We start from the raw sequence: 14,017 nt of genomic DNA, 5'->3' as shown, positions 1-14,017 counted from the left end.
CACAGAGGGCACAAAAAATGTGTGGATCAGAAGGGTGAAGAAGGTCTTTTTTTTTGCACACAGGCATTTTGGCACAACCTACCTCACCCTGTTTAAGGTGCTCAGCAGCTGGGCATCACTTTGTAGCATTTACCACAGGAGAAGTGCTGAAGGTCAGGACAGACAGACAGGCAGAGTCCAGCGAGGAATCCTGCACAGTACCACTGCCTTGGTGGCTAAGCATCAGGAAAGACAGAAGGAACAGCATACAATGAGATGTTAATGGGAATATATCGCTTCCAGCTTGTTAGGACAGCAGTCGGAGCCGTGGGAAGATAAGGCTGGAGCATTCCTTTGCACTCTCCCATCAAACCAAAGAACTGCAAATGACAGCTGACAACAGCTTTGAGGGAAAAAATGGATAAAAGCAGAGCTTTCTCAACCAAAGCTTCAAAGCATGAAAAGGCAAAAAATTCTCAAAGCTGTCTAGTTGCAAGCAGTATCAGTCTGCCTGCAGATGACTCCAGACAATAATAATAGCCTCAGGGGGATAGGCAAGATAGGATATTATGATAGCTGCCAAATCAAATATTGCCAGCTACCACGATCCCAGTCCCACATAAGGCATGGCTGAAATGATAACCAGTGCGCCCTAATGGCCATTTTACAGGTTGTGTGATGTTGCATGGCATTTAGGAAAGTTCATCAGCATGAAAAACAAGGTGGGAGAAAGGAAGATTTATTGTGCAGAAATGTAAGGTGCAGTCATGGCTGAAAGCTGTGCGTTGTTATTGCTTTTATGCAAATTGGAGCAAATTTGATCACGTTCAACATTGTACACATTTTCATCAGCAGGGGAAAAAATCTATAGTCAGTATTTTGGAAAATGAGAAATTCAAAGTACAATCAGAAAATAAAGATTGCCTGTCAGTTTTTGCTAGCTGAAGGAATTGCCGGTGTTCAGGAAAAAAAATGGCTTTGGGGAGTAATTATTACCTTGATTTCAGATTTGTCGTCTAGCTGGTGGGACTCAGAAACTGAGACAGGCTTGCTCTGATAATGCCAGCAGTGTCACAACACTCTGAGGATGACAACTTATTTTCTCATGACTTCTTAAAATACAGAGGACTGTCTAATTGATATCATCTCAAAAGAGTCAGCAATGAGGAAACTGAAGGCATTAATACGACAAGACTGCAGCTGCATCCATCAGATGTGTTCCCGAGGGACGTTAAAGCATCCGTTACTTTTCACCTTTCTGAAGCAACTGCAATCATTTCCTACCTGCAACCTCATCATCCTGCTGAGAACTTATATTTCTACAGCACGCCCATTATTGAAGAGGAATGCGTAACATATCACCACCAAGCAAACAGCCACTCACTTTGCTTCCTAAATTCTTTTATCACTACAGAACACATTTATTTATTGTAATAGCTATACTCATGTCCTAATCTGCATCCATTGCATTCCTTCCATTATGTGCAGTGATGATACGGTTGTTGCACAGATTTTACTGCTAACAGCCATGAAATATCAGTCTTTTTCCAGCATAAAACCAATAGAACTACAAATCCCACCTTGTTCACACTTTTTTCCATTGCAAATTCATCTTTGAAGAGAAATTTCCTTGCATTTTAACAATTTTTTCCCAGATGTTGCTCAAAAATAATATTACTGTTCAACAGCCTGGTGATTTTTCATCATTCAAAATAGAGGGTTGGTGTGGGATTTTTTTTTCTGTTGCTGCCTGAAGATGGTAGGGGATAGCTGGGGTGTAGCTGCTGCAAAGGCAGGAGTGGTAACCCCGGCTCAGTACCGGACACTCATGCCTGTGTTAACAAGGTGAGTGGGTTGTGGTGTGAAATGCTCTGAGTTCAACATGGCTTTCTTTGCTTTACTCTTCTTATACCTGCTTTTAGTGGGGAGAGAAAAATTTGACTTCCACAGCAAGTGACTCTTTATCCTCCTCTTGCCCACCTAAACTGTTAGTAAGTGGTATATATGTGCTTTAAACTCCTAATTACAAATATGAAGTGGTACTCAAATATTAGGCAAACTATGTCTTACAGCATTTTTTTTTCTGAAAGAAATCTTCACATGATATTTAGGTAAATGAGGTAGTTTACAGCCAGTGTTTTTCAGCAAAGCAAATCTTTAATGTCCCATAAAAAGGGGAAACAATTAAAATTTAGTAATTATTTTATAGCATTTCTATAAGGTTAATAAAAGCACATCATTCTGGAGAGGCGAGGTGAGGCGAGGCGAGGCGGAAAATTTCCTCTGTGCTTCCCTTCCAAACATGATCATGCAGCTGGTGCTCCCTCTCTTCCCAGCTACTGCCTTCTCTGTTAGGGACTGGAGGAAGACTTGTTCACCCTTAAGAGACGAAATGTGTAAGTGACACTTCACAAGCTCCATGTCCTTGTCCATGTGCATCTACTCTGGGGTATTATTCATTCATTCATTCGTTTATTTTCATACAGTATCTTCCATCTGAATTCAGCTTGCTTCATCGTACAGCACCATAGCAGCAGATGAGCTGCCACACTACCATCCCCTCTCCCCTTCTGCCCCAATTTATTCCCTGGCTCTGGGCCATGCTTTTACTGGTGAGCTGCTTCTTACCAAAATCAGATTTCCTTCGCTAAATCCCTGCCAGGCAGGACTCAGCTACACAAGCAAATAGGATCAAAGCTTGCCATGTCGCTGAGCGGAGATGCTGGGAAGGCAGGTCTCTCTGGGACTGTGGGGTTTTGCCCACCTGCATGGGGTTCCACTAGCCTAGCCCCTGAGGATGGCAAGTGGTGACAGTGGGGCTGTGCCTTCCTTCTGTTTTTCCCAAGGAAGAACGGCTTTTCACCGTGGTTAGAGCCCACTGCAGCTTTTCAGCCAAACAAGAATCAACAAAATGCATATGGCCTTTGCTCTGTGTCCCCTCAAATACCCCACCAGTAACTTAAAGCGTAGAGCTTGAAAGAAACAGCAGCAGAGGAACCTCTATGTCCAAAGCTTCCCCTTCACTTTGCTGGAGTTGTCTTCAGTGTTCTGACTCCGCAGCCCCTTAAAACCCGCTTCTTTCAACAAATCTAGCCACTGAAATGGATGTAATCAAACAGGAGTTTTTGGAACTTCGCTTTCCTGTATGGTAGAGAGTGTGATTCTTTAATTTTCCATTTTTGTTATAAATTTCCACCATTTACTATGGGATTTCACACTACGTGATTCTGAAATTGGGCTGAATTTTCTACTAGCTTAGAAACAAAATCTGCTCTTGAAATGCTGAGAATAGTATTATTCTCTCTTTCATACAGTGTTCCCTGGACCCTGTAAGTACACCATTTCCTTCAGTTATGCTCATTAAAAAGGTAATTAGTATAACGAGTTTGTAAGAATCTGAGGTGACTTCACAAAAATGTATAAAATATTTTATGCTGAGTTCAGCATGAATGAACTGTTAAATTGTATTGGACTTAGGCTGAAGAATTGCACTAGTATGGAAAATTAAATCAGTCTTTAATCAGTAATTTCAGGATGCTTACTTATTAAAAAAAATGTATTTTGCTCCTCTCAATTAAAGTAGGCTTGAGGCTACATTCATTTTAGCAGCTTTTCAAAGACAGGTAAATAATACCAATCTTTCTAAGAATGAAGAATCAAATGTAGCGCAAATTAGTTAAAATACTGGTACCAAATTTTCTGCAGAAAATGCAGAATACTGATGTGCTGATTATAGCTGCAATTAATAGTGTCAGCCTAATGGGCATGCATTGACAAATGTGATTTATACCTACCGGGTCCAAATGCCCCACTTTCCTTACGGTGCATTTATCTGCCTGCGATGGAATAGCTGATATTTATCAGCTGCCTCTTCTGGCCAGTCTTTGTGTCCCCATGAGCTTTGGGAGGCTGTAACATGGCAACAGAATATTCTACTTCTCACAGTAAATAAAAATATTTCAAAGATTTCAGGTTGGACCTTGATTGTAACATTATAAACCAGTGCATGCTGTTTTCTCCCCAGAGCCTTTCTGGGCACAAACCCCACTTGCAGACCAAGTATACGGATGAAGTCAATCTCACCATGAAAAATGGAAACCTCCAGAAAACAATTCAGCCCCACCTCAACCACCTTTCACCTCTCTTTGTCCAGGCTTTGACAAGCAGTCAACAAATAGCATATAGCGTATTGCCTGTGCTTCACTCAGGACCCAAAGAAATGACAAATGCAAACAACATTGTAAGAGGAATCACGTCAGGACTCCTACAAATGTGAGTTGAATTTGCTCACAGCAATAAGGAACAATTTCCAGAGAGGAGCCCGGTATAGCAGCCACCAAAGGTACAGCTTAATGAACAGTTTCAGTATCTTTAACCACAAGCCTGTTGCTTGCTGTCGCACCATAAAAAATGTAGTATTTAACTGAACTGAATTCTTACTTCAGTTTAACGTGTGGCCAGAAAAACAACTGAAAAGGACAAGTGATGGCAGAAGCAAACAACCAAAGAGTAGGGAAAACTGAGACCTGGCTCAACTTAGCACAGCCACCAAAAAGCTGTGGGTCTTACTCACATGGGAAAGCAGTAGAGGTGCCTCTCCGTGTGCAGCCGACTGTGCTTTTGGTTCCTCACGCGCTGTGGAGAGGGAATCGTGATGGCAACAGCTCATTGCTGTGGGCTGGATCCCTGCTCCAGGCATCCTGGAGAGGGGAGACTGCGCATCCGGGCTGGGTTGCCTTGAGCTCAGCTTCATGGCTCTGCTGCTGCTAGTCCCTGAGTTACGGACTGCCGGATCATGTTGCAGGACAAACTTGATCCAGATTAGCTGTAGGCATTATAGTCACATTTAAGTCAAGTTAACTCAGAATAGGGTTTTCTTAGGTTCACATTTTCATACTGGCTTTACATGGCAAAGGAAGCCAGCCTGTGGGTGTCACGTAGGCAAAGCATTGGAGTGATTTAGTCAGACACTATCTGATTTGCAATAAATCTTATCAGTGTAAAGTAGCATTCGTGGTTTGGATCCAGGATAAGGCATGCTAAAACTGGATTTCCTGTTTTATTAACCGAAGGCCAGAGGACAACAACAGCACCAGTCGGAAGTGTTACTCCTGATCAGAGATTAAAAAGAAGGAGCTGAGTGTGGAGATGAGATATCATAAATTAATCTCTCCTTGATTCATGCAGTGAATCAGTGAAGATCTTTTAAATATTCATTGCTGATATCTTTGGAACATGCCAAATAGTCAGACCAAAGAAACACAGTACCCTGTTACTCTCACATTGACCCAAGCTTGTACGTGGGTTGTAGACGTGAGCAAGGTTGGTACCTCCTGCTCAGCCAGAGCTCTCCTGGAGCCCAAGAGGAGTGCCAGACCCTCAACAAATATAGAGCCCGGCACAAAATGGGGGGCTCCCTGGCAGTTCTTATACAATCTTTTAAAGACTAAACAAAAGCCACAGTCAGGAAATACGCAATAGAAAAGACAAACTTCAAGCTATGATATTTCTGAATGAGTGTGTCTCCATTTATCTCTTAAAACATTTTCAGTTTTTTTATAAAACAACAGTACTGTACCTAGTGATGTGATAATCCAATCCTCAGAAAGTCTTAAAGAAGAGAAGAGGGGGGAAAAGAGGATATTTCAAGTACCTGCTGTCTCACATGGCTGGCTTTTTCTGAGGTGAACATTATTTACATTTGAATACAGTATGTGAGGTTGTAAATCGATTTTATGATTCTCTTTGAATTATTGAAGACATGTAGTAATATCTTCACCAACGTCTTTCTGTTTTAAAAATAACAGAAATGTTCAGTTTTGAAAGAGGAACTTTTCTTTTGTTGTCCTGGAGAACGCATACAAGTTTGGGCTCAAAACATCATTCTTGTAAACAAGTTTTTCTCAACATAGAATAAACAATTTATTCAAGTTTAAAAAGAAAGGGTATGAGAAGATATAACTATTTCAACACAGCGACTGGATTGCCAATGTTGAAACATGTGCAGATAGAACAGGAGAGACAGAAAGTTAAACCGGTGAAAAACAAAAGTGAAGCTAAGGACACCAGCTGGTTTCACGGAGAGCTGCTAGATCTGCTGGTGAGAGCTCAGCTTTTTTGTTTCTGGCTCCTTTTCATCCTTCCAGGCTTCATTTGCCTGATATATCTGCAAACAGCTGGAAACAATTATAGGAGGGAGCCCAGCTGCTTCTCTGAGGTGTCAGTGCTGGGGAATAAGACATGGAAAAAACAGTAGATATTCCCAGGCCACAGGCATCCCAGGGGGACAGGAGCTCCCGAGGCCACCACAAGGCCTCTGCCAAAGAGAAGAAGCCAGAGTAGAAGGCATGTAAGAAGCTGGGCAGAAGATGCACCAAGGGAAGGCATAGGGTAGCGGAGAGCTTGGAATGCAAAGGAAGAGAACCATCACAACACAGTCAACCAGAATGAGAAAGTAAGCAGCAGAGAACAACCAGCTGGGAAGGAAAGAAAAGGAACAAAGACCTTCAAGAGGCAGACAATATTTTTTTCTGTTTGCCAAATTAATTTTGCAGTTAAGCCCCTAAGTGCTTTACTAGCAATTCTTTGTCACATTAAGCAGTTTTAGCACCCATGGGCATGCCATGCAAAAACAGTCAGGGGAGCAGATAACACAGTTATGAACAGGAGGTTCAGTGTCTGTAAAGCACGCTGTCACCATCAACTCTGTTTTGCAAAAACATTTGATTACTGGTTTTCAGTTTCCACACCACAAATCTCATTTTAAAAATAGACAGAAGGCAAAACTTGCTCCCCACAGTGAGGCAAGCTTAACACCCAGCAAGTTCTGATCAGGTTCAGAATGTCACTTGCAAAGCGACCTGGAAAATACTTGCACATTCTCACAGGAAAAAACAACACACCCAGGCCCATGTGGAGAATGAAAAATTTCTCCAAGATTTTCTGCAGTGTCATTTAACTTCTTGCCAGCCACCTGGAAAAAAAAAAATAAATAAAAGAATACAGCTCTAGACCACATTCAGAAAACTCAATGACTCCTATTGTAACAAAACCCCCAAACAATTTTAACAGTGCCAAGTTTGTAAGTAAAACCTAATATATAATGGAAGATTTCTCATTCATATCCTACCCCAGCTTGAAAGCCACATCCTGTGAGATGCTTTAAGATTCATAGATGATAACAATCTTCAGCTGTGCCTAAAATCACATCTGTTTCTTAAAACCCCTCAGATGCAAACTGCTGGAGGCTGAGAGAGGTTACCAGCTACACTTGTCCCATGTTTCCATTCTTCCCTACGTCTGCTGTTGGCCTCAATCAAGCATAGGAGGCTTGGTGGCCCTTTATGGCAGTTTATCCTAGCAAGCTTACAGCCAAACCACTGAACTGCACAGGCTTTCTAGCCCTTTCTGGAGACAACTGACATTCCTGAGAAATGTCCTAAAAAAGTAATAGAAGACCAATGCTTTTCACCCCCTGCAGATGGGTGAGAGCATGTATCTTGTTTGTGAAAATAAAAATATCCCTTAGCATGAAATAAAAAGAGAGGGTATGAAATAACAAGATGGTTTACTGACCAGGAGGTGATGTACATTAAAGGGGAAATTTCCCATCTGAACTATTGCCCACCTTAGCTGTGTGCTACAACACTGTGATCTACTTGGTCACCCTTCTCCCATGGCAGAGCCATGCCAGGCACACTTCTATCATCAAGAAAGAAATTCTGATGCAAAGTTTGGCCTGCATGAAAGGGAAAGAGCAGGTTGCACAGCCAAACTGAGACTGGTTAGATACAGCAGTCTGACAGGCATTTATACAGCTGAATAATTCAGGGCAAGACTGCTTGTAAATGACTATGCATGTTATAACCCAAAATATGCATCTTCATGCAACCTTATTTTAGTGCCTTCTCCTCTTCATTCATTCATACAGCCTTTGCCTCGTGCATGCCATGTTAAACTCCCAGTTTTTGTGAAATCTTTTCAAAGGGCTACCTCTATTCTTCTATCAGCACTGAAGTCCTACTAAAACAAGTATGGCCATACTGAGTAGATAAAAGCCCATCTAGTTCACATTCCCCTCTCTGACAGTGGCAAATAACAGATGCTTAGAAAAAAAGGATAAAGAACAAGCGAATGTGCTGGCTGTTCTCAGTATACCTTACCTGCTTCCAGGAATCAGCAGTTCAGGAACTTTTTGAACCAAGAACTGCATCTGTCATGCTTACGTTGTCGGCTTTAATAGGTCCCTGAAGGACCTGTTTACTAGCTGCTTAAACTGAGACTTCACACTTACGATTAAATTGGGTAAACTGAGTACCTCCCATTTATAAGTGGCCCAATTTCCCAAGGAATGGAGCTGCTCTATTATTTAATTTCCCTGTGGGAGCAGTAAATAGCATTCAGTACTATTCTAAAAGAAATTCACTTATTATGAATCCTAAAGCTGGATGCAAGTGCCATATTATTTTCAACAACATTAACCCATATTCCTGTATAAGAAATCTTGCAAGGAACTTGTCTGAAAACAGTGCAGGACAACTCTGTTACAGGCATTGTGATAATTTAAGAATCCCAGGGCATTTCCTGCTGCTGTTCAATGATACCTAGAAGACTGTCAGGAAACTTACTGTCCCCACAACTATTTTAAAACAAAAAGGATATAACTGGGATAAATACCCAGTGATGTTTATATGCACAAAACGACAGCAGAAGCATGCGGAGGAAGGACATATTTCAGTGGAGGAAGTAACAGGGCACACTGACCATCACTTTGCAGATCCTTCTGAATAGACCCAGACAGATGTTTGGAAAATGAGGGAAATGTTGTATTTCAGGATTTTCTAATGGATAGGAATAAGGACTGATAATTGCATCCCCTGCTGCTTTGAATGTCAAGAACAGTTTTGGTGGTCAATTAGTAAGGAAAAATGCCATTAGCACGCAAACCAAAGCAAGGCAGGGTAGAGTCCTGCTTCCGCTGAAACCTTTCACAGGTTCCCCCTGTGAGACCAGTTGTGTTTCCCCCTGAGAATCCAAAACTGGAAAGAGCACATGAGATCAGCTATGCCCTGCCCCGGGTCCTGGCACGGTCTCACTCACCCTAATTCAAACTCCTCCAAGTGATGGAGCCTTTATCACTTCTCTCTGAGTCCTTGCAGGGCTGCTCAGCCTCAGGCCTGCCGCATGGTCCCCTGGAAGAACAGCAGCAAATCTCCCATTGGCTTTGAAAGACCGGAACAATTTGTCATCTGTCACCACCAGGAAGTCCTCCTGATGGTACTCATCTTAAATACTTGTATCCTGAATACACTGCATTCTGCTTACTGGTCTTGGTGAAGCTCACCAAAACATTGCTGCCTATCTTGAGGGTGATGGTAGGTGATAAGTCCTTATCTCTGAAAAGGGAATGCAGCTGGCCGGTCCCACCAACTTTACCAGGAGTGAAAAGCAGTTTTCTTTAGCAAACTGGAAAGGCACTTTGCTTTAGCAAAATTTTAAGAGCAGATAAAATTTAACAGCCTCCTGCAACAGAACAGCATGTGACTCACACGCAGCCACTCCAGCCCCGCCTCAACGGCTTACTTTCAGTTCTTCATTCCTTATTTTAAGGAATTGTTTATATTAAACTAAAAACAAAAAAAAGGAAAGAAAGCCACTGTTTCAGAATAAAAGATTCTTCTATGCAGAAGGATGCCTTTGTCCACTTCTGCAAATGGGTAAAGTGGAATACAGACCAAACAGAGAAAGACTTTGCTGAGTCACAGTAACCAGGAATATCTCGAGCCCGCTGCTGATCATCCCCACCCAATAAACAGCTTCGCAGGGAGGGGACAGAGGGCAGCAGGCAGGACAGCATTACCAATAGTTATTTTCAAAGAGGTTTTGCAAAGTAAGGCTAAGGTGCTAAATTGGTGCTGTACAACAGCTCAGTAGAAATTCTGTGTTAAGCAATGCTGTCAGACTTACACAACATACATCACCTGTCTACAGTGAAGAACTATCATATGTGTAACACATAAATGTAATTAAAAGCAAAACAGGAAGAAAAAAAAAAACAAAAAAAACCCTGACAAACAGAACCAGGCAGCTGCATAACATAAATTTCAAATTCTCAAGAAGCTTGAAAGCCAGCCACGGCAGGTCTAGTAGTTCCTTGTAGCTTTGTTTTGGGCTGGATGAAACCGCAACAGGCTGTCCACATACACAGCACCCGAACCCAACCTGAAGGGAGCTACAGAATTCTCATCCACCAAGTCATCTAAACAGAAAAGCCACGAGGGTGAAGGGCTTTCAATGGAAATATCTAAATCTGAGATATGAAATAATCAGAGATGAGCACTGAGGACTTGCAAATATATGAGAGGGAATTAACTGAAAAGCAAAAATACTGAATAAACCACACCATTTGGAAATGGCTGCTGTTATGTGGTGTACGTGATGAGAGGCTAGCAAGAACATCGATGCTGTTAAGATTATCTAATTGAGAGAAAATAAATACATTCTGATGCCTTACACGTGTCTGAGGACTCAAACAAGCACAAATTTTCAACACAGCACTTAAGAACAGTAATAAGTACCATATGGCATGGAGACTACAGCCAGCGGTAGTACTCGTGCTGTGACAAAGGGATTCAGAACAACACCCCATTTTCAGCGATACCAGGTCGCTGGGAAGTCCTTGCCCATACCTTTCAAGCACCTTCTTCCACACCAGATGAACTCAGATGCATTGTTTCAGATATTCTGGACTGCAAAAAGACAAAAATGTTATTATTTATGATTATCTGTGGCTTTCAGTTACTCCATGGGGCAAGAGGAGAGACAGACCAAAATGCTACACAGTGCGGATGAAGCCAGTCGGAGGAGAGAATGGTGAAGGTGTGAGCCTCTCTGCACTATTTGGGCTGCAGGTCAGCGACCACTTGCTGGGGCAGATGCCTTTAGCTGTGTAAATAGTCAAAGGTCAGAGAGGCCATTTTAGGCCCTGAAAATCAGTGATGATCTGCACTGAATGGAAAGTAGTGATATGAAATCTGCACACGTTTTCTCTGGGTTGCATCATGGTAACAGTCTACCCTCGTCTCTTCAAAATTGTGTGGTTGGATTTGCTGCACAAATTTTCCTTAATCATGTTTTCTTTCAGTCTCATTTAAATCTTCACTACTACTCTCTGTTGTCAGGGCTTGCATTCGAGCTTCAGCAATCAACTCAGTTATAATGAAAACAAAACAGTTACATCTAAACACAGGCATGCCTCTGCAGAATTGCACAGCTTATTCTCTTCTCCTTTCCCCCAGCGGTACGATTTGGAGAACTTCCTTCATGTACCTCCGTTTGCCATGCTCATGGGCAAGCCGCAGGGTACGCAACGTTTATGCAGAACCGCATTTTGTATAAAAGCGACTGTCTGCAGAAAGTGTGCTTCTCTCTTCCCTGTTTAGGTTTCTTTTTTTCATTTGTGTTAACCATTGTTATCAAGATAGCCTTGAAAACATGAATTGAATATAACTCTGTAATCCACAAATGATTTGTAGAGCGCTAAGGTTCTCCATGATCTCAGTAGATTGTTAAAGTGGAAAATTAAAGTCATCTCAATTTAAAACAGTACGTAAAAAAAACCAAAACGCATCGCAGTGCTTTATTGGGGTAACTCTGTCTTGTTACTAGTCCTTTTCCTCATTGCTGCCTTGGTTTTATAGGCACTCTCAGCTCTCCAGTTACCGTACGCGGCTCTGTGTTCCAGCTATTATTATTAATTAGCGTGTCCAGAGAAGGGCAACAAAGCTGGTGAGGGGTCTGGAGCACAAGTCCTATGAGGAGCGGCTGAGGGAACTGGGGTTGTTCAGTCTGGAGAAGAGGAGGCTGAGGGGAGACCTTATCACTCTCTACAACTACCTGAAAGGAGGTTGCAGAGAGGTGGGTGTTGGTCTCTTCTCCCAAGTGACTAGCAACAGGACAAGAGGAAATGGCCTCAAGTTGCGCCAGGGAAGGTTCAGACTGGATATTAGGAAAAAGTTCTTTACTGAGAGAGTAGTGAAACATTGGAATAAACTGCCCAGGGAAGTGGTAGAGTCACCATCACTGGAGGTATTCAAGGAACGTGTGGACATAGCATTGTGGAACGTGATTTAATGGGCATGGTGGTGGTTTTTTTGGTTGATGGTTGGGCTTGATGATCTTACAGGTCTTTTCCAACCTTAGTGATTCTGTGATTCTGTGATTCTGTAACTTCTTAGCAGGCAATTAAAATCACATTTTACGTGGCAATACTATTTGTTAAAGCACTACCAATTTTTTCAGCAAAGAAATGTGACTACCCAGATCTCAAAAATGTCTTCAACTTCATCAAAAGAATTTGCTAGAAAAAATGTTTACAGTATTAATGATTTGTGTATATATATAAAAAACTAAAAATTGTGGGTTTTTTGCAGCAGCAAAGTTGACTGAGAATGCACTTGTAACAATCACTGAATGCCAGGATCTTGCCACGTAAGTCATGCATAATTTCTTCAAGTGCAGGAGGCTTTGTTTTAAGATTTTTTTCACTGAAGGTAACATAATGTCTTTGCCCTTTGACCAGTGCTGGTGGGATCTCTCAAAAGTCTCCTAATGTTCTGAACTTTGAACTTCATTACATGTCTCCTTTTTTCCACGTCCTGGCACACAAGCAACATACCGCCTTCAAAGATCAGTAATCTGATTGGTTTTTAAGATTTTTTGATTGGAAACTTAGCAAGTGCTCCCCAAAAGCCTGACCTCTACAATGAATACATGTGCTAATTCAATTGAGGATGTCAGTAAATAAACAGTGCAAACTGCAAAGCTGCAGCCACCACACGCCTGTGACCTTTGTCAAGTCTGTTCACTGTCATGTCACATACGTGTGACCTTTGTGAAGTGTGTTCACTGGCATGTCATTCAAATTTGGGCCAACATGAATATTGGTGATAGGGGAGAAAGGAAGCTAGTTTGCCATGTTATTTGAAAATGCTTGGCTTCGAAGGGTAAACATCACCCGGCTAAGTCTGATCTTAAAAGTTCAATCACATCTATTGCTTTTAGTTCCCCTTGCAGGGGGGACTGGGAACAAGGGAGAGCCAAGTCTGTTCCAATGCACCTGCGTGAGGGATATCTGTTACCTGTTGGCACTAGAAGATACTCATGAACAGACTTCAAACTGTTGGACAAAGATAATCAGGTGCTTAGAGGGGCCCAGCTCATGCTGCAGCCTTGCCTCCAGCATTGGTGAGGCCACAACTTCGCTGGAGCCACTTCACTCTGCAAACCCAAGCCCAAACTTAAACACAGCTACTGGAGGTAGGAAGGGCAGAAGCGGAGGACCTCTGCAGCTGGAACTCCGCTCGTTGGCACTGGGAAGGCTGTCCTGAAGGGACTGCTAGCTAAAACAAGTTTTGCCTGGCAACCTGGCCTGTATTCAAACACTTGCGTTCATGAGCAACATGCTCTTCAGCACAGATGGACCTAGCAAGAGACCTAATGGGGCCCTGGACAATATCGTTCTGTAGAACAGAAAGTTCCCACAGGCTTAAAAGCCCTTCTTCACCACATCCAAATAAATGTTAACAGCTGGCTGAGTGACCTGAACAGCCCCTCTTGTCTAGCAGCCCGTTTAGGTGTAACCCTCACATGATCGTTTTTGCTTTATCTTGTGACAAACAAAATACTGTCACAGGATGAATCAGACTTTGGACCTGGATAGGTCGAGGAGAAGGACAATACTCTCTACAGCTGATCTCAGGACAATACTCTCTACAGCTGATCTCAGGCCAGAGTCGCACTTTTTTTGAAACACTGTCTGTGTGTCTCTGTGAGCAGGCCTATATGCCACACCAAACAAGCTCACTGTCTGAAGTAAATGATCAAGGCCACTGAGCTTGTACATTGGGCTGATCCTATGCTAAGAGACACATGACAGGCTAGTGTTGTCCCTAAATTTGGTTCTGAATGACATGTCACATGCCAGCAAAACAAATTAAAACTTTATTCAAGAGCATGTGACCCATGTTACAGTAAATCT

This window comes from Gavia stellata, chromosome 1 (genome assembly GCF_030936135.1).
Source record: "Gavia stellata isolate bGavSte3 chromosome 1, bGavSte3.hap2, whole genome shotgun sequence".
NCBI classification, from domain to species: Eukaryota; Metazoa; Chordata; class Aves; order Gaviiformes; family Gaviidae; genus Gavia; species Gavia stellata.
This window is presented reverse-complemented; position numbering follows the sequence as displayed.